This window comes from Acinonyx jubatus, chromosome D2 (assembly GCF_027475565.1).
Source record: "Acinonyx jubatus isolate Ajub_Pintada_27869175 chromosome D2, VMU_Ajub_asm_v1.0, whole genome shotgun sequence".
In the NCBI taxonomy this organism is placed as follows: Eukaryota; Metazoa; Chordata; class Mammalia; order Carnivora; family Felidae; genus Acinonyx; species Acinonyx jubatus.
This window is the reverse complement of record NC_069393.1, coordinates 53,690,767-53,717,713: the sequence shown is the minus strand read 5'-3', so window position 1 is coordinate 53,717,713 and position 26,947 is coordinate 53,690,767. Positions and strand designations below refer to the sequence as shown.

At 40.7% G+C, this 26,947-nt stretch overlaps 1 protein-coding gene and 1 long non-coding RNA gene across 5 annotated transcripts in view; one reads left to right on the top strand and one right to left on the bottom strand.

Annotated features, from left to right (window-relative positions):
• Window positions 1-26,947, bottom strand: part of ENTPD1 (ectonucleoside triphosphate diphosphohydrolase 1) — a 128,784-nt gene that overhangs the window by 50,440 nt on the left and 51,397 nt on the right. The window lies entirely within an intron of this gene.
• LOC113600244 (uncharacterized) lies at window positions 56-19,362 on the top strand. Its single transcript, XR_003421224.2, has 4 exons — window positions 56-540; window positions 16,199-16,364; window positions 16,750-16,824; window positions 18,147-19,362. It is a non-coding gene; the product is annotated as an uncharacterized LOC113600244 (long non-coding RNA).

Here is a 26,947-nt window from a genome sequence, read left to right as displayed (position 1 = left end):
GTTGCTAGGTAAGATTCGATGAGCAAACAATACATAGCAGCCTATACTTCAAGAGCCTTCACTGTACTCCAGATTCTGCTCTTAGCACTTTGAATATAGCCACCCATTTAACCCTCACAACAATCCTCTGACGTAGATGTACTATTATCATCTGCATCAATTTCCTAGGGCTATCAACAACAAACTACTACAAACTTGGTGACTTAAAGCAATAGAAACTTATTCTCTCACAATTCTGGAAGGCAGAAGTCCAGAATCAAGGTGTCAACAGGGCCAAAGGCTCTGGAGGAGATTTCTTTCTTGCGTCTTCCAGTTTCTGGTGGCTCCTGGTATTCTTTGGCTTGTGGCTACGTCTCTCCAATCACTGCCTGCACATGGCCTTTTCCCCTGTGTCTGTGTGTGCTACATTTCCCTCTCTTTTCTCTTATAGGACACCAGTGATTGGATGTAGGGCCCACCCTAAATCCAGAATGAACTCATCTCAAGATCCTTAATTACATTAGCAAAGACCCTTTTTCTAAATAAGCTCACAATTTATAGGTAGGTACTATTATCATCATTACTGTCATTCTACAGATGAGGAAAGTGAGTCACAGAGAAGCTAAGTAAGTTGCCCAAAGTTACACTGATGTAAATGTTGGGACCAGGAAGCACAGGTATTCTGGACCCAGAGGCCAGGCTTTTAACCACTGCCCTACCCTGCAGCACATGACTGAGGCTTAGTACAGTGCTTGGCACATAGTACTGGTGCTGTATGTGGGAGCCAGTCCCATTATCCAGAAGTGAAAAGTGACTGACTTTGAGGATTTGGCTATAAGAGTGGTCTGGACTGTTGTCACAGGTGAAAACAGACAATGTTTTACCTTTAAAATAGAGTCTTTGGTCCCTAGGAGTCAGAAGCTTGGAGCTAAGTAGCAGAGGCTGAGATTGTAATTCCCCAAGAAGTTAAGGGGACTTGGTCAAAGTCATACATTTTGTTTGTTGGTTTGTTGGTTTGTTGGGGGGGGGAGGGGGGCGGGGAGGGGCAGAGAGAGAGAGAGGAACCTGAAGCAGGCTCCAGGCTCTGAGCTGTGAGCACAGAGCCTGACATGGGGCTCTAACCCACAAACCATGAGATCATGACCTAAGCTAAAGTCAGACGCTTAGCTGACTGAGCCACCCTGGTGCCCCTCAAAGTCATACATACAGACATGTGGCAAATGGCAGAGAGGGTTTCGATCCAAGTCTCTCATGTCCACTCCACTGCCTCAGCCATTGCTCTGCATTAGGGACATGTAGAAATTAATTACTCAGCTTCATTCCTTGACTCAATGCAAAAGAACACACCCCAATTTCTGTTCAAATGGAAAGATCATATTTCATCTCACACCCCCCATATTTTCCCAATTAATAAATCCAGAGTCAAATTTGAGGACAAAGCTGTTTAATTTGGTGGGGTTTTTTCCTGTGTTTTTAAGTCAAGGAAGTCAGTACAATGTCAACAAATACACAAATGCTAAAAATAAACTGAAAGGCCTCAATGATGACTAGTTAGTTAAAGGGCAAAAGGCAAAGGAGAGGGAGGGAAAACATGATTGACCCAGGCTTGGGAGACATGGGCAAGAAGACAGATCCAGAGAATAAGAGGGGAAGGGAGAGGTGGAGGATGGGAATGGAAAGAGAGGGAGAGATGATTAATTGAGTAAATTACCCATGCCCTGTCCTACTGATCCCTTGAACCACAGACTTCAGAGGAAGCTATTTGCTTCTATTTATGATCATTTATTCCTAATCTTTGAAATGTTAATTAGCTGGTTAATTTCAGCCCACAACTCTTTAGAAAAGGAGCACATTTATCTTAACAAAGTGGCTTGGCTGATCCTGAGTGAGCCCCATCTGAGGCTCAGCTTTGGGCAAGAGGAGCCCAGCTAGGGACACTCAGGCAGTGGAAATGCGAGTAGGGGTGCTGAGCTCTTCCTGCAAATTGGATTCTACCACCCCCATGTTCCCCTCTCCAAGGCTCTTGCTGTGAGCTGTGCTCTTTTCAGATTAGCAGCAAGTAACTGACTTTGCATTTGGTGTGCCTGACTGGAAAAATTGTTAATGACTGCAAAAATCAAATGCCAATAGGGGCTCTATGTATGAGAAATAAGGAAGCAAAGGAGTCTCCTTCCTCGCTCTTCTCCTTACTTCCTCCCACCATACCATCTACCACCTCACCCACACCCCTTCTGGCCTCTCCTGAATTATGTTGCCCATAGACTGCATGGAGCACAATAAGTCTTTGTGGTCATCATGGAATCCCGTATTCAAGTATAGGGCTGGCAAGGAAGAGGGTTGTTTCCAGCAAAGTGACATCACTGAGACTGCAGACAGGAATTCCCTGTGTCCCAGCCAACAAGTGTAACAATCTCATGTATTGATGGTCTTTGCACTAAGCACATTGCTTTCACTAAATGAATCCTCTTCCACAACTGAATTGAAGAAATGCATCCTGGGGACTCTGCCCTTTCTCAGAGCAGCTGCATTTGTCAATAAGCTTTGGTTAGTTTCAGCCAGTGACAAAGACTATGAAAATCTGTACTGGCCATATATCACCAGAGTAGGGGGTCAGAGGCAAGGTGGAGTAAACTGACTCACTCAGGTTACCTAGATTTACAGTCCCCTGTGTTCTATACCTTACATTCATAAATTCTCTCATTTCTATCTCCACATCTTTGCACCCATGAGATATAAAAGTCAGAAGCAACATAAAAATATTTCTACAGCAAAATATGCCATAAACAAGGTAAAAAGTTACAAAGTACGAAAAATATTTGTAACAGCTATGAACCAGTTAGTTTCCTTAATATATAGAGTCATTAAAAATCATTAAGAATATGATCAACCTATCTAATAGAAAAATAAGCAAAAGCCATGAATAGGCACTTCAAAGAAATATATTCTTAATATATTAAATGTATTTTCAGTGTCTTTAATTAAAGAAATGCAAATGAAAAAATGGGATAACTTTTATCACTTGTCAGAATAGAAAAGTTTTTTTTATTTGATAACATTACTAAATGCTTATTAGAATGCCCCCCCCCCCCCCCGCAAAAATACTGACAATACCAAATGTTGGCAAGGATGTGGAGCAACTAGAACTCTCATGTTGCTACTGGGGATGCAAAATGGCACAGCCACTTTGGAAAGAGTTTGGCAGTCCTTTATGAAGTTAAACATATAATTGCTATATGACCAGGCAACCCCACTCTTAAGTATTTATCCAAGGAGAGTTAATACATAAGCCTACACAAAAACCTGTACCTAAGTATTTGTAACATCACCCAAAACACAAAATAACCCAAATGCCCATCAACTAGTGAATGTACCCAAATTATGACACAATCATACAGTGTAATTCTACTCAGCAACAAAAAAGGAATAAACTACTGATAAATGCAACAACATGAATGAATCTCAAAAGCATTATGCTAGGTGAAAGAAGCCAGACTCAAAAAGGCTATATACTGTAGGATTTCATTTATACAGTATTCTGGAAAAGGCAAAACTAAGGGCAGAAATCAGATCAATGGGTAGAGGTTCAGGAACAGAGGACTGACTACAAAATGCAAAAGGTCACGAGGGAACTTTCTGAGATCATGGAAATACTCCGTATCTTGATTGTGGGGGTAGTTAGATGACTATATACATTTGTTTAAAATTCATAGAACTGTATACCTAACAAGGGTGAGTTTTCAGTAAGGAAATTCAATAGAGAAAGTCTATTTATCAACAAGGAAATAACAAGGAAGTGGGGAAACAGGCATTTCTTACATGTTGGTGAGAGTAAAAATTCATACAACTTTGGTGGGTGGCAATTTTGTAATATGTATGAAAGAGTAAAGTGTGCATATCCTGTAACCTAAGAATTCTACTTCTAAAAATTTAACCTGCTAATGATACTTATGAATATATGAAAAGATGATGTATAAGGATGTTTGGTGCAGCATGATTTGTAATAGCAAGACTAAAAATGACAAAGGTCCATTAATTGGGGTCTGGATATTAAAATTCTAAAACACAGCAGATAGTATTATTCAGGCATGAAAAAAAAGACTTTGATCTACGAATGTTGATACAAACTGTCTTCAAAATATTTTATATATGCAAAGCAAAATATGGAGCAATATGTACAGTATGTTCCCATTGGATAAAGGCATAGACATCTCTGGAAGAATATGGATTCGCTAGGACTCAGGACTCAGCATATAGTCATACTCATGGCTTAAGATTTATTACAGTGAAAGGATATGAAGCATCAGCAAAGACAAAAAAAAAAAACAAGCATGGGACTACGTCTAGGGAAAACAGGTACAAGCTTTCAAGAGTCTTCTCCCAGTGGAGACCACCGGACATACTTAATTCCCCCAGCAATGAGTTAGAACAACATATGTGAAATATTGCCTACCAGGGAGGCTCACCAGAGACCCAGTGCCCAGGGCTATCACTGGGAGCTGATACATAGGCACCTTCCATTCAGCATACACCAATATTCCAGACGGAATTCCTTTCCCAGAAGGAAAGCAGGGGCTCAGCACAAACCACGCTACCTGCACAGTACAAGCACAGCAAGCCATCCCCACCAATCCTCAGAATGGTGACAACTCTTCTGAAACCCAAGCCCCCAGACACGATCAAAGGGATTCAACCCAGCAAGCAGGTCCTCTCAAGGACAGCAGTCCCAGGTCTGCATGTTGATTCCCTTCTGCACCAAGCAATTCTTAAAATATTTTACCACATGACCTTCCTTACTCCTTCCCTCTCTCCTTTTCCTCCCTCCTTCTCCTCCTTCCTCTTCCCCTTCCCTCCTTCCTTCCTCATTTCCCTGAGTAATTTATTTTTTTTTTTAATTTTTTTTTTAACGTTTATTTATTTTTGGGACAGAGACAGACAGAGCATGAACGGGGGAGGGGCAGAGAGAGAGGGAGACACAGAATCGGAAACAGGCTCCAGGCTCCGAGCCATCAGCCCAGAGCCCGACGCGGGGCTCGAACTCACGGACTGCGAGATGGTGACCTGGCTGAAGTCCGACGCTTAACCGACTGCGCCACCCAGGCGCCCCTCCCTGAGTAATTTAAAATTCTTAATAGAAATCCCTGAGTAATTTAAAATTCTTAATAGAAATTCCTGAAAACCCAGAGGCTTTGAGTTGAAGAAGAAATATTTACAGAGGGTTTCCAGTTTAGAGTAAAGTGGCAAAGATGCTAGGAGCCCAGAAGTTAGGGAATGAGTAAATGGGAAGTTTTGCATTGGTGGTTTGATGCTGACTTTACGGATTCTCTGCTCACTGCCACCTTGCTACCCACTGACCAACCTTGATGAGGCCAAGTAGCCATCTCTGGATCCCCACTCATTCATTCTTCTCAGGTCATTTAATCTCTTTTGTATTCTTTGAGGCAGAGCTTTGGGTGGATTCAGAGCTTTATTTTGAGGGAAATTTGGCATCTCCTCTTAGGTACCTCTGCTGTTATGTAAATACAAGAGGGAACACCTCTCTGGATAAGATATGGTCAAGTTTCTAAATTCTCTGGTAACCATCACAGATCATCAGTATTAAGCAGCTGGCTCTCTCTTTAACCAGCAACACAGAATATCTGCACTTTAGATACTTATGTGAGAACTCAATCTTAAGTTGAGTAAGTATCTAGTTCCTGTCAAGGGTGTAATAGATACAACTGATATTTGGGAAGGACAACCTAAGAGTCCCCCAGATTTTTTTAGTTTATTTTCTGTATTCACTTAGGGAGGCGGAAGGCAGGAGGGGTTACAGAAAGGTCCCTGGATCTTGGAGAAAGGGGTGTCCTTCTAGGGTAAAACTAGTAAGACCAACACATAAACAGATGAGAGCAGGTCCTACCAAAATTGCCCACACTTTTTTTTTTATCTTAAGTGTATGTTCAGTCCTGTGACTTAAGTATTTCCTCAAATCCAGAATACAACTAAGAAAGTGGTGTCCTACTCAATTTTGTACCCTGAATGAAGAAAGAATTTGTAAATATGGTGAGGTGGGGTCATCTGTGAGGAGTGAAATGGCAACTAAAAGAATCAGACAGCATGGTGTGTCTCCAGCATGGTCTGGGGGAAAGCTGCCTTCGCCATAGAATCAAGTATGCCACTTCCCTGAAAGTTCTTTCTCCATAGTGATGAAGGATGACCCCTCTAAGATAATGAGACTAACTTCCCTGACTATGATTTCATGTCCACCAAGCTGTCTTGCCACAACTAACAGGGTAAAAAATGAGCTGATCATTGTTAAACAATAAGTGGGTATTATGCCTTATACACTCATCATTTGCATGTTGAGTTTCATGGGATTGTCATTCTTTTTATTCTGTAAAGCGAAATAGATTGTCTTTCCCTTTAAGATACAGGCTGTCTGTAGAATATGGATGCAACGCAGAGACCACCAAAGGCATGTGTACAGCACATTCTATTGACTTCTTGCTTACACCCATACAGTCTGCTATCTTACTTGCTCAGACTTGCAGAGGTAGGAGGAGTGCAGCCAGACAAGGAAACAGACTTGGGGGGCCAAAGCAGACAAGAGTGATTCCATATGCTTTCTCTTCTTTGGAGTTACAATATTGTTCTGAATGGAAGGGAAAGTGTCTCCACCTCAGCATACCACAAAAAAGGAAGCATACATTATGGTCCTTGGAAATGATGGCTAAAATAGTTCAAACTCTTTATAGAAATTCCTGAAAACCCAAGTACTCTGGGGAACACTTGAGTTGAAGAGGAAAATTTTACTCCACCTTTTGGGAAAGTCTTTGTTGCCTAGAACTGACCTCTGGGAATGACACATTGGTAGACCCATCTTTAGGGATGGGATAGTTAAGTTAGATAACAAAGAAACTATTGGGCCCACCCTCTACCTATTCTCTCAGGACTGGGTGGGGAAAGGTCACTTCCTCTCTTCTTAGATTTTTATATGGTTACTGGTATGTTCATTCCACTTCTCTTGCCTCCAGCTCTCTCCCTCCAGCATCTCCAGTGACCTGACCCGTCATGCCCCAGCAGTTCTTAAGATGTGACTTCCTCTAACTTGTTTTTTTTTTTTTCTCTGTATACTCTGGGCATTCCTAAATTCCACCTCCTCACAACCTACTCCCTCCTTGATCCACCACACCTGGCTTCTGTCCCACCATCCCACTAAAGCCACTCATAGAAACAGCCAATGGATGCTTTTCAGTATTTACATTTCCTGTAGACTTTGACACTGTTAATTTCTTACTACATAAAGTCTCTCCTTTCTTGGCTTCCATGACACCAGGGTCTCTTGTAATAGTCCTCCTATTTCTCTGACCCTGGTTTACTGGCTCTTCTTTCTCACCATACCCTTTGAATAGGGATGTTACATAGTGTTCTGAGAACCTTGGCTCATTTCATTTTATATACATACACTCAACTCAAGGGTGATGACTCTCTAATCTGTATGGAGATGACTCCCTAATCTGTATGGAGATGACTCTCTCATCTATTATCTCCAGTCCAGAACTTGCTCTTGAGCTCCAAATCTGTAATTCTAGTCACCTACTGGACATATTTGCTTTAATGTTCTACAGCCAAAATCACCACGTTTAAAACTTAACTGTCTTCCCCACACTAATTTTTCTCTATAATCTGCTCAGTGAAGGTCACCACCATACCACCAGTGTCCCTAAACTCCTTCTTCTCCCTCTGATCAAGCTCCAAGTTTTATTGATTCTACCCACTAAATATCTCTCAAATCCTTTCATTTATCTCTTCTTGCCTGGACTTCTACAACAGCTTCTATAGAGGCCCTCTCATACTCAGGCTCTTCCCCTTCCAGTCCATTTTCTACTTTAGAGCCAGCACGAACATCCTAAAAATGCAAACCTGATTCTACAATCCCACCAGTGTGAACTTCTAATTCTCTGAGCAATGTCTCAAAATAAAAGCAAAACTCTTTAACAACAGTTTGGAGGCCATGTCCCCAGGTATACTTCAAGGTGTTAGTTTCTACACTGGCCCTTTTTCATATCCTTATGCCTTACACAATGTTTCTGCTTCTTTCTTCTGTCTAAAACACTATTCTTTCCTCTCACTTCTTTATCTAACTATCTTCTGGGGAAATGGAGGCTGAGAGAGAATGAGCAGTTTATGTGTCACTGCTTCCAGAAAGTCTTCCTGAAAGCCTCTTGCCCTTCCTCTGCATCTGTCTCATGGCACCTGTGCACAGTGCTACAATGGCCTTTAACTTGTGTCAGTTTCCTCCATGAGAATAAGTGCCCTGAGAACACAGAGTATCTTTTAGATCTTTAGAAACCAGCAAAGGGTGTGGCCTATGTCAATACTCCATATATCAGTTCAGTTGAATAAATGAATGGATAAGATTGATTTGAATTTTTAGTATACAACATTTTCCATCAAGAAAAAGGGTGGGGGATTCAAATATTTCAAATGTTTTACTTCTCAACTCCATGGTTCTGACTATTTTTAGTGAGCTGCCTGGAAACCTCAACTTCAGTCTGCATGTACTGTAGGAAGCAAGAGGACAAATGTTTGGGTAGTAAATCCCAAATCTGGATCCCAGCGCTTAGTCATAAACTCCATGGAATACTTTCTCACTAAATTACAAAGAATAATAGCCCTAAATGATAGGTTTATAATAGAAGGAACTCCACATTTGGCTGGTTCTTTCTAAGCAAGTACGGTTAACTCTACATTGTCTCTGGCAATGAGTCATTCTGATTAAAGAGAGTATGATTAAGTAGTAATGCATCTCCTTTTTTATGACTATGTAATAATCTCATAGGATAAACTCTCAATTCTGCATCTTACTAGTTGTGTGACTTGGGCTTTCTAAACTTTCTAACTTTCTAAATCTTCATTTTCTAGACTAAAATTTTTAAAACATCCATCACTTACTTTGGGAAGTAGATGTGAAGATGTAGTGAGCTCTGTATGAAAAGAGTGATTAGAGTGATCCCAACGGACCCCATGGCCTCAGTTACTACTGTCAATGTGTGGGAAATAGTTTAACTTAAGTTTAGTCCAGACATACGTATTCTTGACTTTTTGGCTCCCTCTTTGCCCTTTCAGCTTGGATGACTCACAGACACCTCAAACCCATTCTACTCAAACAGAATGCATGTTTCTCCCCTCCCCCCAAACCTGTTCTTCCTCCGACTTCCCATAGTTCAACATTTATAGTTCAGTGAACATCTCTACTGAGATCTCACCCAGTTGTGATACCAAGAACAGCATCATCCTCCGTTTCTTCTTCACCCTCACCCTTCACACCCAAACAACCCATTTATTCAGGAAATTTTTCTGAGACTTTGTGTCTAGTCCTGGGTCCTGCCTCCCAAAGATTCTGATGCCTCCCCATCCCCCTCCATCACACTGCCACCTCCTTAGTCCAACCACCACCACCTCCCACAGCAGGCTCCTAACTCATCTCCCTGCATCCACTCTTGCCTCTCGACAATTTACTTTCTATACTGAAGCCAGAGTGATCTTTTCAAGGTGCCTATATGATCACATCACCCACTAGTTACTTAAAACACTTCAGAGCTTCCCATTACTTTAGAATAAAAACAGAAACCTTCATGCAAGCCATAGGTTCTGTGTGCTCTACCCTTTCTGGGTTTCTAGACTCTCTTATCACCACTCTTCCCCTCACTCTGCCTCCCCTCAGCCTCACTTCACCACTCTCCCCCTGCTACAAGGTCCTGGCACAATTTTTTTACTCTGCCTGGAACATTCTCCTCCCACTTCCTTTGTTTAGCTATTTTCTACTCAGCCTTCAGATCCCAACTGAAAGTGACTCCCTCAAGGACGCCTCAGGGAACCCTTTTATGAACTCACTCTAGCAGGCACTCTGCATGACACTCGAAACTTTTCTATCACTTAAAGCTATCGTAATTAATTATCTACATACGTAAGTATTCCACCACACCAGCCTCAATGCTGGCTGCATATTAAATTCACTGGAGAAAATACCAACTCCTGCGTTCCACCCCAGACAAATTAAATCAGGATTACTGCAGATGGGGCCTACACACTGCAATCTTTTAATGGCTCCCTGGTACATCTAATGTGTAGCCGAGGTTGGGAACCACTGGTTCAGAGGGCAAGGACCATGTCTGCTTGTCCACAACTTCATCCCTAGTGCCAAGCACACAGCAGTGTGTGCACACAGTATAGGCACTCAATAAATGGCAATTGTAGTTATGATTGTTATTGTTGTGGCTGATATGGTTATGATTAAGATCGTAACTTTTTCACATTTTTGGTATCTGTGATTCTTTACCACGTAACTCCAAGAAAATAAAACTGTAGCAGCTAAATTATCTTTTAGCTGATATTATTAAATCAGCTGAATTATTAAAATTCAGCATGTTTCTTCCATTTTCCTGTCAACATAGACCTTCAATTGAGGACTGACCAGAACCTACTATATAATGGTCTCACAAGAAATCACATCTCCAAGGTGAAACAAAATACGGCATATTTAAAAATCTAATTCATATCATACAATTCCTTTTTATGTAGGTATGTATTTATAATTATAGTCATTTGAATAATGACTTTCGAATTTTGTAATGACATGAATTAATTGGATTGTCCACTGCTTTATCACTCTGATTCTATTTGATTTTACTCTTCCCTGTTTGTAGTTTTTCTCTCCTGTCACATGACCTATTTTACTAAGCAAAATACTAACCCACCCCCACCCTGGCTCGGTGGTTAGAACTGAAGTTCCTTTGGCTTGCAGTTTGCCTACGTCAAAGGGCAGGCTCTGGGCAAGTCCTTTAGAGAACATTCTAAAGACACAGTTTCTATAATCCAGTTCTCAACCATGAACCCACTCAAAATCACCTACGTGTGTTGTTAAAACAAAACTGCTGGACCCTATGCTCAGAGTTACTGATTTACTATGTCTTGGGTGAAGCCAGAGAATTTGCATCTCTAATAAGTTGCCAGGTAACGCTGCTGTGGCTACTCCAGGAATCATACTTTGAAAACTACTGCTTTAATTCATAATGCACTCTAACTACACCCTAGTCAATGGTGGATATTTAAAAAAATAGTTGCAGAGCACTTGTGAAGCGTACTAGGGGTACAGTCAGTGAAGACCATCCAATTTATTCTTTATATTTAAAGCACAACTCTGGGCATTTCTCCTATGATTTCAGAGGGATTTCCTCTGTGCTATTTTTGTAAATGACTCAACATCTCCCACCCATATTTCTCTTTTGATGAGAAAGAGATCATGAAAGCAGCATGCCTCTAGCCTGTTCTTAATAGGGAATCCCTCAGCTACCTCTAGACTACTTTTTATTTAAAAAAAAAAATTTTTTTTAATGTTTATTTATTTTTGAGACAGAGAGAGACAGAGCATGAATGGGGGAGGGTCAGAGAGAGGAAGACACAGAATCTGAAATAGGCTCCAGGCTCTGAGCTGTTAGCACAGAGCCCAACACGGGGCTCAAACTCACGGACCGCGAGATCATGACCTGAGCCGAAGTCGGCGGCTTAACCGACTGAGCCACCCAGGCGCCCCTCTAGCCTACTTTTTTTTTTTTTTAATTTTTTTTTTAACATTTATTTATTTTTGAGACAGAGAGAGACAGAGCATGAACGGGGGAGGGGCAGAGAGAGAGGGAGACACAGAATCGGAAGCAGGCTCCAGGCTCTGAGCCATCAGCGCAGAGCCCGACGCGGGGCTCGAACTCATGGACCGTGAGATCGTGACCTGAGCTGAAGTCGGACGCTTAACCGACTGAGCCACCCAGGCGCCCCATCTAGCCTACTTTTTAAAGGCAGCCCTTGTTCACTATCCCTGATGCCAGCCAGATTTGGGAAGTCACCTTCGAGATTGTTTAACATCATGGTGAGAGGGGGACTGAAATAACAGTGAGGGAACTTCTAGGAAGCTCTTCAGAGAAACAAGGTTCAAAATCACTCTAAGAGGTTTCAGCAGGGATTTGGGAGAGAGGTAGGGTAAGGGATTCGCAGGCAGCCCAAAGGAAGTGAGCCCAACACTAGCACCCCAGCAAGATGCCCGGCAAGCAAGACCCCGTGACGGGAACCAACAGCTAGAGGGAGCATGAATTGTAACCTCCGCTGATGCTCGCTATGCCAGTATGACCCACTCAGATGTATACACAACACAGCTTCACTCTGCAAGGGGGAGGGACTAAGATAAGAAAAGGTCTCTTGTGCTGTCCTCATTTAGGGGCCAGGGGGCAATTTTAGGATGATCAACCATCCCAGTTTTCCTGGGGCCATCCTGACTTTAGCTTCTTCTTCAGACCCCCATGTTCTTTAGTCATGTTCTCATCCCCTCTACCATTCTCACTCAGCCTCATTCTTACCTTCTTACCAAAGACAGGGGCACCCCCTCTTCTAAGATGCACTCTCTCCTTGTAGCCTCTGGCACTTTCAGTCTCGCTTAATCAATTCTCTTTTCTTCCCTGAGCTCAGTTTTGTGTCTGACTTCACTGTCATCTTTAGGCTTTCCACCATTTTGACTTTTTAATACTCCATGAATGTGGTACATATTTTTCAGATCAAAAAAAAATCTCAAAGTGGAAAGAAGCTTAGAGTTCATGCACTCCAAGGTTCCCAGCCCCAAATGCATAGGAGAATCTCCTAGAACTTTTTCCAGTCCCATCCAGAGAAACTGCATCAGAGTCTCTGGGCTTAGGGCTCAGGCACTAGTCATTTTTAAAACCCCTCAGGTAATTCTAATGTGCAGCCAAAGTTTCAAATTGCTTCTAAGCAGAAAATCTACTTCTACGGAATTCTTGAAAGCTGGGTATTTAACCTCTGCAGTATCCTTCTCCACTGACAGAAATACATGTCCATGTAGTGCATGCTTTTGGCAGACATGGCTAATCTCTAGGAAGCTCTTTATCACGATGCAAGTTTTGTTTCATTCCAACTCCCACCCACTGATTTCAGCTTTAAGCTATGATGCAATGCAGTATGTTTACTTCTCTTCATTAACAATTTTAATCCACAAAGATACCCAGTTTCCCATTCTTGAGGACAAATAACCCCAGTTCCATTAACCACATTTACAGATCTCATGTCTCACCTTGCCAGATCTCATGTCACCCTAATTACCCACTACTAGATGCCCTCTGGTTTGTTAATGTCTCTCTCAAAACACACTGCTCTGGGGGCACCTGGGTGGCTCAGTTGGTTCAACTTTGGCCCAGGTCATGATCTCGTGGTTCATGGGTTCGAGCCCCGTGTTGGGCTCTGTGCTGAGAGCTCAGAGCCTGGAGCTTGCTTTGGACTCTGTCTCTCCCTTTCTCTCTGCCCCTCCCCTGCTTGTGCTGTCTTTCTCTCTCTCAAAAATAAATAAACATTAAAAATAATTAAGACAAAACACTGCTCTGAACTGAGGATAGTACTACAGAGAGAGTGAAGTTATTATATCCTTGATTTGGAAACTTAACTTTAATTGCTGCCACCTAGTATGACTAGTTGCTTTAGATACTCATATTGAAAACTGTGGTCCAGTAAAACCTACAGATCTTTTTCATACAAACTATCTCCGTGTCAGGATTCTCTCTTGGGGTGTGTATATCATTTAAATGTCAGCCTTATAGCTCCAGCCCATCTTTCTGGTTTGATGACACTTGATTCTTTTATGTAATATATTGCACTCTCACTAAAAGCTGTGTATTACTGGCAAATTTGCTAAATGTGCTTCCTATGGTTTCATCCAAATCATTGATAAAATGTGCCAAATAATACTAGGACAAGTGCAGAACCTTGTGGTATGTTCCCCTATAACCTTTCCTCAAGGTGGATTTCAAACCGTTTGTCAACATGATTTAGCCATGATTCACACTAATACCAATCCTCTGAGTTCATTCTTATCCAATCCATGTTTCTCCAACTCATCTTTAAGCATATCATGAAAGACTTTGTCATACGTCTTTCTCATACTGTTGTATATCATACGTTTTTCTCATACTGAAGTACTTACAAGTAAAATGATATTATATCTGGGATTTGCTTTAAAGTATTCCAATACCAACAATAAAAAGACCTGGTGGAGGGGAGAGCAACAGGGAAAACAAAAATCTCAGAATATTGATAGCTGTTGAAGATGGGTAATGGGTATATGGAGGTATATTATTCTTTTTGGTTTTGTTTTAAATGTTCTATAAAAAATTTTATGAACCTCTTGCTGAAATAAAATACACTATTTCTATGAATTTGAGAGACTTCCAAATTCATTAACTCTAACATCCTCCTACGCATCTTCCTAACTGGGGCAATTTGATATAACTTGATTTAATAAATCCATGCCAGTTTCAAGTGATTGGGGCTTTCTTTTTTAGTTGCTAACAAATCTTCCATATTTATTTTAAGACTTTGCCAAGAATCAACCTCATGTGGAGTTTCCTGAACCTATCCTCCCCATATTTTATGATTTAGGTTACTAACTCTGAGAACTTAAAGACCATCATGTCTATAAAGTTCTTTAAATTCATTTAGAAAAATCATGGACTCTCTTAATAACTTCTCCTCTGTTTCAATGACTTCTTAATGAGGTATGTTTCACTTTGAATTGACTGAACTGCATCTTTCTAGACTCAAGCAAAATAGAAGTTCAGAGGTTCCAATTCTTTTGCATAATCATTACCATTGTGAATCCCTCTTCCTGTTCATGTCTTGCACTGAACCGTAATCAAAATAACTTTTTTTGTTATCTTTAGCATTTTTTCCTGCATGCCTCATCTCCAAGTGATACTTAGCCCAAGGGATGCTACTTTTAAAAGAATTCTCCTAGCTTCTAAACGTTCTTCTCGACTACTTGACATCTTTTTTCTCTATTGTACAAATCCTTGGATGGGGGGGAGGACTTTATTTTATAAAAGCCATGGTGATCATAGAAATTTTGAGAAAATGGAGAAATATATAAAATAAAATTAAACTCACCCCTAATTTCTAAACTCCTTATTAAGGTCCCTCTGGTCAAATAAGTATTTTAAATGCCTTTCACTTCCCTTACCCATTAAGATTACTTCTGATCACATAATCTGATTGCTCATTTAGTTGGTTATATCACTTTTAGACTCCTATCCTTTTGAGCCATATTCTTTAGCAAATCTGACCATGAGATCTCACCTATCATTTTTCTGCATTTTTTTTTAATCCTTCTTCCTAAAAATTGAGGCCAACTGCTGGTTGCCTTGTTTTCCTCCTTCAAGATTATTAATGCCTAAACCAACTATTCATTTCTCCTACTTCTTAGCCATATCTTTCTTTTGAATCAGAATTAAATCAAAGAAGATGGAAGAAGGGCACTAAAATCCTCCTCTAACTTGCAAAAAGTATCTATGAGGAATATTAAGAATTTTTCATATATTTTTGGAAAATTAGATTTCCAATCAATATCTAGCTAAAGTTACAGTGTTTCAAACTTTCATAATTGAAAGGGGTTGGGTGGGGGGTAATGAAGGAAAGTGTTGCCAACATCTACTGTGATCTTCATGCCAAGCACTGTACTAGGCACACCACATAAAAATTTTTTTTCTCATTTAATACTCTTAAAGGAACTATAAGTTAACTACTGTTTTAGTTCCTGTTTTACAGATAAGGAAAACGCAAATGAGACAGATTAAGCAACTTCCCCAAGACCAAGCTGGCATAGTATCTTTGAAATACTAATTATTAGAATATCTGGTTTGCAAAGACCTCCTTTAGTTGGAAAACTCCATTCACAGTTTATTTTGCTTCTGTCTTTGCTTTTTAATGGAAATACTTCATCCAAAGCTTCCACCTGCCTGGGTGGTTTTATCTTATACAACAATGTCGGTTTTCACTCTCCCTCCTTTGTTCTCATCCAAAGCCCTGCAACAAGCTTCCAATCTCATGCTTTTGTATTTTCATACAAACAATATCTTAACATTCCCTCCCTATTCTAAAACATTTATGACTTTAAATAAGAAATAGAACTCACTGCCTCCAATCAGTTAGGAGACCCACCCTTCTAAGCCCTGTGACATGTGGAGCTTTATGTTTAGGTAGAGTAAAAGTATATATATTTCAATAGGTTAAACTTTGATTCGAAAAAAAAAATGAAGATGGTCAAAAGAAAGCTTGAAATTCTAGACTCATCAAATTTCCTTAAAAGTTGTATCAATGAATCATAGATGTATTCTCCTTTTTTCTCTCTCAGCCCTTTTCCTGGAAATTAATGTAGCTTATTATGCTTCACATTGGAAGAGGCAAAGAGCCATAGCCTCACACCTCTCCATGAATTATTCCAAAGTTGGCAGCAGACTACCTAAATGAAAAAGCAACAGCAAAACAACACCCAGAGGTTACAGGAGCTGGGATCTTGAGTAAGTCACATTCTCAGTCTTTGTTTCTTCAACTGTAAAAGGAGGATTAACAGTACTATCTATTTGATGGAGTTGCTAAAAGAATTAAACTGAATAATCTTTAAGAAACTCGCATATGAACTGTAAATTCAATGATTATGATTATTATGATAATGATGATTATAGCTTGCAAGGCCATAACTTCATTTTGAATCAATGTATAAAATCAAATATGCAAATGCGCAATACCCAAGTAACCAGAGGCTTTTTACATCTGTAAATGGTGTTGAAAAGTGTTTTAATTTCCCAAATTTCCAGGATTCTTCTTTTTCTCATGATAGAAAAGTCTAGGGTGGGTACAAAGATTCCTGTCACTTCACCATTTGCTGATACTTTTTCTCACTAGACTTGGTGGTTTGGGAACCAGGTTTTGCTGCTGACAGTACACTGGAAGCCAGAATCTAGGACTGAGCCTGGCTTGGTGAGTATCAGTCCTGGGTCACCCTATTCTTCGGAAAGCAACATCAGCTTCAAGTTCTAGAATTAGGGTTTGCCTTCTCAGGCAAAGAAAGGGGATGCTGTAGGGAGGTTAGGGAAACCCACACCTTCTCCCTCCCCTGCTGATTCTGCCCTTCCTCCAGGCTTGTCTTGCAGGCTCCTTTCAGGGCAATATGGAAGTCCTTGGGCTCAAAGTACACTCTCTACTCCACTGCTTCTCATTCTCATTTCCAATTCAGGGGAGTAAAGAAATACTCTGGGGCCTTAAAGTGGAAGGGAGTTGTGTGGTTCTTCACACCTTAACGTGAAATGTTGAGATGGACTGTGTTCCCCAAACCTGGCTGTGAAAAAGCTGAATAGAAAGGACATGGGTTTGGAGGCAGTATAGGAGGAGGGCAAGGGACAAACTATCCCTTGGGATGGGTTGGAGGAAAGGGACTTTGGCAGCACCCAGGCACTGGGCAGCAGGGTGGGAGGACATAAGGCTCAGGATATAGAAGAGAGGTCCAGAAATGAAGCTCTCAGATACCACATCCACTTCACCAGCACCCAGTTTTACCAAGTACCCACCCTGTCTCCTTCCTGCCTCCTTGGATGGAAAGAGCAGCACTGGAAAACTCTCAGTTTCATCCTCACAGTTACCATTTGTTATGTGCTTGCTGGGTACCAGGCACTATGCTAAACACTACGTGCACCATCCATGAAATCTTCACAACACTATAGATATCATTAGGCCAATTTGCACTTGAGGAAACTGGGGGTCAGATGTTTAGTAATGTGCTCATTGTCACACAGTAAGTGCAGAGCTGGAATGTAAGCACAAGCCTGTGTGATGGTGGGAACACTATGCTCTTCATTATTAGGAGGAACTGACACTCATTTAATTCTTCCCTTTTCTATCTCCTCCTACCCCTCCCCCCACCTACCACCTACCCACTTCCTTCAGTCAAGTATGGCCAGTTAACATGGCCATCTTCTAAGAAGGTCACCACAGGTGGTTTCTGCCTCATAAATGTCTAGGTTGGGTTTTGTGGCTGCTTTTCATGTCCTGTGACCTTATGATCTTGGCCACAATAGACTACACCAACAACCACTGCTTGAGCCACGGTTGGGCTTGCATTACCTCATTTAGCCCTCTGAACAAACCAATACAAAATTAATCATATTGTACTGGTTGAGAACACTGACTCAGAAAATTTAAGTTACCTACCTGCGGTGATGATATAGCTAGTAAGAGGCAGAACTAGGATTGGAGGTTAGGTTCATCCAAATGCTTGAACATTCGGCTCTACCTCTTTTTCTTAGGAGATCAATGGAGTTGGCCTGGAACAAGAAACCCTCTCGAATACAATTTGTGACAATAGAAGGGAGTTTTCCAGCCAGTGCAGCCTGTGCATCAGGAGACACAGAGACAGAATCAAAGAAGAGCTGAGTTTTGGCAATGGAAGAGAAATCAGGGAGGATGACTTCCACAGTGGCTGCCCAGTCATGTGGGCTGGCACTATGCCCTCATCAAAGCAGTTCCTGCCAGCTTATATGCAGCAATAGAGTCTGTTACCTGTGTTTTCTGACTTCTCCAAATGGGCCTGTCAGCCCCTATCACCCCAGATAACCTAACCCAGTCCTTGTCACCTATGCCTCACACATATCCCTCCCTTAGGCTTAAACTCCCAATAACACACCCCATCACTATCTTGTCCTGTGGGAATGGAGTGGCATGAGTCTTGGAGCCCTGTAGACCCTGATGCTTGAATCCTAACCCCACTCTGACATCCAGCTTTACTTCTTTCCCCAAGTAACTCTTTCCTTCCATTGTCTGCCAGCTCCAAGAGAAAGAGTATTAGGCCTAGGGTGCTTTCCAACAGGCCCTGAGTGTTTGGGGTGTACATCAAATGTTTTCTGGGGGAACAGCAAGTCAAATGCTGTATGCAACTCAGAAGGTCATACAAGTACAGAACCTCCATATCCTGGGTCCACCAAGGCCTTGGAGTGACTGGGGAATGAAACTAGAATCCTCTTCCAGGCCTTCAAACCCCACACTTAGTCCCACTGTCTGCACGAGACATCAGAGCTTACAGAAGTCCCCTTGTCTCTGAGGTTGGCCAGAGGAACAAGCTGCTAGTGAGTATCAGTGCTAGAAATGCTGGCAACAAGCAGCATAGGACACTTTTTTTTTTTGAGTTTTATTTTTTTAATATGAAATTTATTATCAAATTGGTTTCCATACATCACCCAGTGCTCCTCCCAACACATAGGACACTTTTAATGCTCCTATAAAGCATGTGTATTCTGAGGAACTTACACTCCTGAGCAGCTGGGGCTACATCTGTAAATGTCACACATAATGAGCTGTTCCAAGAAAGATCCAGGAATACAAAAAGCTTGATTTCCTGGCTCCAGTGCCTCCCCTTGGAAACCTTCTCCTCTGAGGACAATTTGGCAAAAGTCAAATTGGTACCTTGACCTTTACACACACACACACACACACACACACACACACACACACACGCACAGAGAGAGAGAGAGAACAAGAAAATCACTTGGTTATATTAAGCATCCCATCACATTCCTCTCTCAAGAAGGCAGGATATAGTAATCAGAAACAGACAAAAAGAAAAAATAATTGACAAGGCACCTGTTTTTTTTACATAGATCTACTTCTTTCTAACTCTCTTGCAGGTTCTCTTGCTGTTCTATTACTTGGTAACCAATTGCCCCAGCTCCAAATCTGTTCCTCCTTTCCATAATCATAATATCTAGAAGTTGAGTTCCCAAGGCAACCACAAATATTTGTTATTCTTTCTGTCATGTGATTTTCCCTAAAAATAAACTCAGATATTTTTCCTACCATCAAAATGCCATGAAGAATGTTAATGGATATTGCTTTTTTATGCATACCTGTGAAATAAAGAAGGTGTAATGCTGCTTAGGCAAAATTTCCAGAAATACTGTGAAAGTCCTAAAGTGGAAGATAATATAAAAGCTGGGGTGTTAGATTGTTCTATCTTTAAAATGGAACAAGGCATGGGGGAAAGGATTAGAGCAAGCTGTTATACATATGTTCATGCACCCAAACAAGCAGAATTTTTTTCCTTTTTAGAAAGGAAATAGCTGAGTGCCTATTTGCTCTGAGGTCTCATACAGATTTCCTTCGAAATGTCCCCTTGATGTGCCAGCCAAGGACTCCCAGAGATCTCTATTTGAAGCCAACAGAACTGAAACCAATTAACAAACAAATTTGTTTTCTGTTCACATGTGTCTCTGGGGTGGGTGACCTTTCAGAAATCATGGATAAAGTCTCCATTTAAGGCTCCAACACAGTAATGACCCCACTACACAAATCATTGTGGCTTAAGGGGCTTCCAAATTAAAGGAGGTCTTGCAAATGGTAATGTCACAATGGCAATAGTGATAGAAAACTTTACATTTCAATTATCTCAACAACAGTTTGCAAACGCATTTATGTTCCCTCTCTTTTTGATCCTCAGAGAAACTCCCTAGGACACACACACACACACACACACACACACACACACACACACAGAGTTCCATTTTACAAGTATGCAAAAGCTGAGGCTGAAGAGCAAGGACACTTGCCCCACCTATATGCTACTGGGTGTACAACTCAACCAAGTCTTCTACTTCCAGTCCCATGTCTTTTTATCCTGAATATTCTTTATGCCTCCACCTCACCATACCTACTATCATCCAAGAATCCTGAAACCAGTAGAATTTGTGATACAGAGGACCAGGAGTTAAACAGGCAGACTTAAGAGTTCTTAGAGAAGCAACTCATAAATAGATAAAATAATGGAAAGACTGTGGGGGGTGGGGCGGGAAGAAAAAACAAAGCTGAGATGAACTAATGCAGGATGCAGTCACTAACACAACAGGGAAAATTTCTCTCCCTCCTTCATATCCTCTCTGCCCATGACTGTCCTAAGACCTCGGACTTCCCCCAAATGGCCCTATAATAACCCTTTCCTCCAATATTGGAAAGTCTCTTAAAATATTTGGCTAACCTTGATTGACCAAACGCAGGTTTCCAATTTTTCTTAGAACTACCATATTAGTACCAGTCATATTCATGTCACTATTTCTTTTGACACATGTTCTTTATACAACATGGTCTCTGAATCCTTTCCCATTCTGGACATACCCACCCACCCAGTTTGTCAACATCTCACTTCCAATGTGATGCAGAAAGGGAATATACCGCCCATAGTGATTTCCAGTTCTTTACTCAATGAATCAATTAAAAGTAAACAAATTTGCACTGAATCATGAGGGAACTTTTTGAGTGGTGGAAATACTCTATATATAGCTTGATGGGTCAAAAAGTGTTGTTGTAGGGATAAATGAGATAGTGAAAGTCAAGCACTTAGCATAGGTCTTGGCACAATGTAAGTCCTTTTATGAACCACTCCCTGCAAATCAATGCCTTCATTGCACTCTCTCTGAAGTATTATCTTCAGTTCAGAGCAATGTATTTTTTTAAGTTTATTTATTTATTTTGAGAGAGACAGAAACAGCATGAGCAGGGGAAGAGCAGAGAGAGAGAGAGGGAGAGAGAATCCCAAGCAGGTCCACATTGTCGGTGCAGAGTCCGATGCAGAGCTCAAATTCACGAACCACGAAATGATGACCTTAGCTGAAATCAAAGTCAGACACTTAACCAGCTGAGTCACCCAGGCACCCCCAGAGCAGTGTATTTTGAGACAGACAATAAATTGGAGGGCAGAAGTTTCAAAGGAGAGACAGAAGCTCCTACTCACAAAAGTTCCATTAGCAATTTGTCCCTCTCTGTTTGCGCCTGTCCAGCTTTGCCCTACTCTGGTGAAGACACAATAGGTTTATCTCCTGAGGATCAACTCCACCTAATTCCTACAGTATATTGGGAATTTCTTCACCACAATGGGAGAGCATCTGAAAACCCATGTTGCTTCCATGCCTTGGGTCAAGTGTCCTGCAAAGAATTTAACCACCCCTTTGGGAGAATCTGGGCAAACCTCCTTAGGTAAATTCATCATAGAGTACATTAGAGTCTGGCCACCCAGTTCCTGGTCCTTGCTTCATTTCCACCTTAGGATTAGAGTCAGACCACAGATGTTGACCAAATTGGTAGGGGAGTGACCTTGTATGCTGGTTTCAGTCCACTACTTTCATGTAGGATCTGAATTCAGTTTCCAGTGACCTCAGACAGACGTTTCTGCCCAATGACTTGGCAACAGACCAAGGATGTACTTCCCAGATGCCCCTGCAGCTGGACCCCCACCTTGGATCAAAGCCCTTGAATACACCCATGGTCTGGATCAAACATGACTTTATTTGTCTCCCTTGGACACAATGACCTGAGCTACCTACAGCAACTTCCTTTTACTCTCCCCATCTACAAAGAGCTTCAGGTACATGTCATATCTATGGATGTTCCATTTAGAACACTGACAATGAGATGAAAACATTACAAAGAGCAAACATATGAGCTCATAAAGCAAAGCAACCTATTGAAGATTTAAACAGGGACAAATTTATTGAAGATGTATGGGGCAAATAGGCCTCAAAACTTTAATAGACCTAAAAACTTTACTAGTCACTGATATCTTATAATTTCATTCATTCATTCATTCATTCATTCATTATGTACTCATTTATATATTCACGCTTGCACTGATTTGAATAACATTTGATTGTCTGGAATGTGCTTGGTACTGGATATATAAAGTATGAATAAAACTTTATAAGATATATAAGATATACATAAGTATGTATAAGATATATATAAGTATTAATAAGATATATAAAGTATGAATAATCCCTGCTCTTAAAGAACTGTAAGAATTAATGTTCAGAATGTCAATGTCATCGCCTTGATCTGTCAAATAAACGTTTTTATCCTTGGTATGCTCTGTTAAAAGAAACAGATGTAATACACCTCAGTAGTTTATATAAGATAATTCCATTCAATAATATTAGCTATAATTAGCACAAAATGTAATGTGTGAGCTTCAATTCTCTAGGTAACAGCATTATCAGCCTTGAGCGTGGCGTTTCTAGGACTGTATCACACCTTTGGCCTTCCTAGCTATATGGTATTGGCCTCACTTCCTCAGTTTTAAAACAGGAATAACAGCATTTCTCATGTCATAAGATTTTTGTAAAGGTCAAATGAGGTAATGGGTTCAACGTGCTTAACATGGTACCTGGAAAACTCCTGTTTACGTTGTATCTTCCTTTTCAAATTTGCATATGATAGTTTTTATTTATGTAGTTTACATTAACAAGATCTTTCCATTTTTTAATATCACCTTAGAACCTCCATTTGGGGTTAATATCTAAGGTCAAGAGCAATTGGCCTTATAAAGGAAATCCTAAGTAGTAAAAGCAATAACCAAGAAGGACAACATACTCATAGCCCTAATCAAAAGGAAGTAGAAGTAAGCAGCTCAGAGTCTCAGAAATTAAAATTTGTGAGACGCTTATCAAAACTATCACCTACTAGGAAAAGATGTTAGAGCATATGACACTCTGTTAAGTTAAAACTAAACCAACTGCAGGACACATGAATAAAGTGACAGGACCCCAGTCAAGGCTCAGGCTTTCAAAGCACATCTGGACTCTGTATTAAGTTTCAGACAACACACTTAAAGTGAGACCTTAACAGCCTAGAACTGATCTGAAGCTTCCCAAAAAACAAGTGTTAGCCAACTGGAACTTGACAAAACAGTGAAATACAGTAGGAAAGCTGAGGCCTCTTCAGCTGGGGAATGGCAGACACGGAGGAGTCATGACAATATCCTTTCAAATATCTGAGGGACTATCCCACGGAAAGGGATTTAGATCTGGTCCACCTCTATGGCTCAGAGGGAAGTACTAGTGCAAATGGCAGAAGGAAGATGCAGGAAAGGAGAAACATTCAGTTAAATTTTAAAAAGAGCAAATCTTTGTAACAGATCTATCTCATATAGTAAGAGAACTCTATCTGGCATTTAGGAAAAGTAAAGTATAGGAGGGCAAGCAGAGACTCTAGGACTCAACAGAGAATTCAGCTTGATCAAGAGGCTGGACTGTGGATTTGGCTGGTTTCTGATAACTTTTTCAGACATCCCTGGTAAGAAAAATAAAGCAGTGATATACTTTCTAAGACATGTTAACCATAAAAAGAGGATAATAATAACATTGACCTGACAGAATTGTGTAAAGATAATAATAATATGTGGGAAAAGACTTCAATGGGAAAGACTAAAATGAAAACAAATAAACAAGCCCAGAGGAAACAGAGGGGAAAATTTCAATTATTATCCTCACAGAGATGAGAAAAAAATTGCATCTGTGAGACCAAAAGAGTGTACAATTTTGTTTAAATAAACAATTAGAAAATAAAAACAAGTTTTTAGAATTTTAAACTACAATAACTGAAAAATGAACTTGACAAATGTCTTTGAAATTTTAAGAATAAAGTTGAGAAAATATCCTAGAAGGTAGAGCTGACTGCCAAAGAGGATGGGGAGAAAACACAAGAAATTAAAATTATTAATACAAGAGAGACAGCACCTGACTAATACACCTTCCAGAAAGAAAGATCAGAGAAAACCACGGAAAGAAAATTATCAAAGAAACCATATGAGAAAATTTCCCAGAACTAAAGGACCTGAGTTGCCAGATGGGAGGGGCTGAATGCCCAACACAATAGATGAAAATAAACACACCCCAAAGTACATCACTATACATGTTTAGTACATAAGGGATAAAGAAAAAATCCTAAATGCTTCCTAGAAAACAGAGGGTGGGGTGGGAGGAACAAGTGGCATAAAAATAATTGGGAATAAGAATAGCATCAGACTTCAAAAATCCAAAAGACACAAAGGCCTCAACATTTTTAATCCAATGCACCTTTTCTCAGGAAATACCAAAGGATGTGCTCCACCCAAATGAGGTAGTGAACCTAGAAAAAGGAAAAGATGTAGTACAAACGGAGAATCAAAATCAACAGTAGAAAGGTCAGGGGAAGAAGTCCAGGAAGACAACCATGCAGCAGTCTAGAAGAGCAATGAGCTTAGATGGGGATAGGACAACAGGTTCAGAGAGGAGGTTTTAAAAAAGAACAGACAAGAAAAGAAGGACGAAAAAGAAAAATTACTGACTACGTAGGAAAGTGTATCAAAGGGTTTGCAAAAAAGGATTACTAATAGAGAGACACTGAGAACTAAGCATATAAAGAAGTGAGAGGCCTTATTAATGTCAGTAAAAATAAAAAGTCCTATAGGAAAGAACATCTGAGACACAAACAATAATTAGTCATGCTAAAGGAAACATTGCATATGGATTTAACCAAAACTTGTGACATCACGATGGTGTGGAGAAGGCAACCCTGCAGGAATGTAAGAAAGCAAACCACTCATGGGGCACCTGGGTGGCTGACTTTGGCTCAGGTCATGATCTCACAGTTTGTGGGTTCAAGCCCCACATTGGGCTTGAACAGCTCAGAGCCTGGAGCCTGCTTCAGATTCTGTGTCTCCCTCTCTCTCTGGTCCTCCCCAACTCATACTCTGTCTCTCTGTCTCTCTCTCAAAAATAAACATTAAAAAAATAAAAAAATAAAAAAAAAAGAAAGGCACTCAGCTACCAAAATAAGCAACAGAAAGCACAAATACCAGAAGAGATTCTGAATCTCTTTTCTCAAATCCTTTCTCTTCCCATCCCTTTATTAATGTTGGTACTTATTAGGTATCATTCTTCATCCTCTTCTGTTTTCATTCTCTACCCTTTCCAAGGAGATTTATTCCTGCCCATCCTTTCCAACTCCAACTCTCATTATCTCTGGATTTTGGACAGACCTCTCTAAGCTCTAGACCCAAATTTCCAGCAATCAACATAGTATCTCTGCTTGATGTCTTATAACCATCTCGTGTTCAGCATGTGCCAGGATGAACTTGTTATCTCTCTTCTCCTCTGTCAAATCTACTCTCCTTCCCCACTTCCTAGCCTTATTTTATAAGCACTTACTGACCCAATCATTCAAATCTAAACTTGAGAATAAGTCTTGACATCTCTTTCTCCTTCTCTCCCAACAAACCACTTAGCTCTCTACTTCAGACTCTATAATTCAGAAAATTGTCTAAATCCAGCCCCTCCCATTCATTCCCCTACCCCCACACCCTGCACCATCAATGCCTTAGTGCAGGTCCCCATCACTTCTCGCCTACTGGGCTACTGCAGAAACCCAATACGAGTCTCCCTCCATCGCTCACCAATCTTGGTTCATTCCCTAGACTGCTGCCAAAATGATTTCACAAAGCCAAGTCTTATGACCACCAAGCATGATGGTAGCATAAGTGAAAATACTTTGCCACACTCCCACATTTTTGTGAAAATCTACAACTATGCCTTAAAAGAAATGGGATTTTTTTTCCCAAATGAAAAGCCGCTGTATTCAAATTAAGACATGACACTAATGGCCAGCATCATCTCTTCTGAGACATGGCAGCATAACCAGGCACAAGTAAGTAGAGGCCTTAGTTGGCCCTCCTAAACACCCATTAACTTAGAAAGAACAAACCCACATTACGGGAGAAGAGCAGCAGAGTGTGATGGGAGAGGCAAGGGTAACTCTTTGAGAAGCCCCGGGTTGGTTGTTTTGTCTCGCTTTGTTTTGTTTGTTTGAGTTTGTTTTTGCCTCTGTGAATTGGCAGCCATGTGTCTACCATGAGTATAAAGAGATCTTAGAATTGATCTCCAAAAAAAAAGGCATTACTCAGGCAAGGCACTAAGCAGTGGAACAGCTGCTCACTCTTCAGTTCAACATAAATTTGCTGTCAGTAGGGAAGGGACAAGAGAAGAAAACAGGTCCTAAGAAGGGTCCTTCCTGGATGTCTTTATGCCTCTGGACAATAACATTGAGAGAATTCTGACAACTATAGACTGTCCTCTCAAACATGACTAAATAGTGACAGGACATTTGCCTTCCTTCCTGGATCTGAGTTAGCTTTTTTTGGCTAGAGGATTGAAATATCTTCCCACATGTAGAAGGGGATCTAGCACTTAGTGACTGCATTCTTCCAGGATCCAAAGGGAATTTGAGGGGGCCAAGGGGAGACTATGCATTCCAA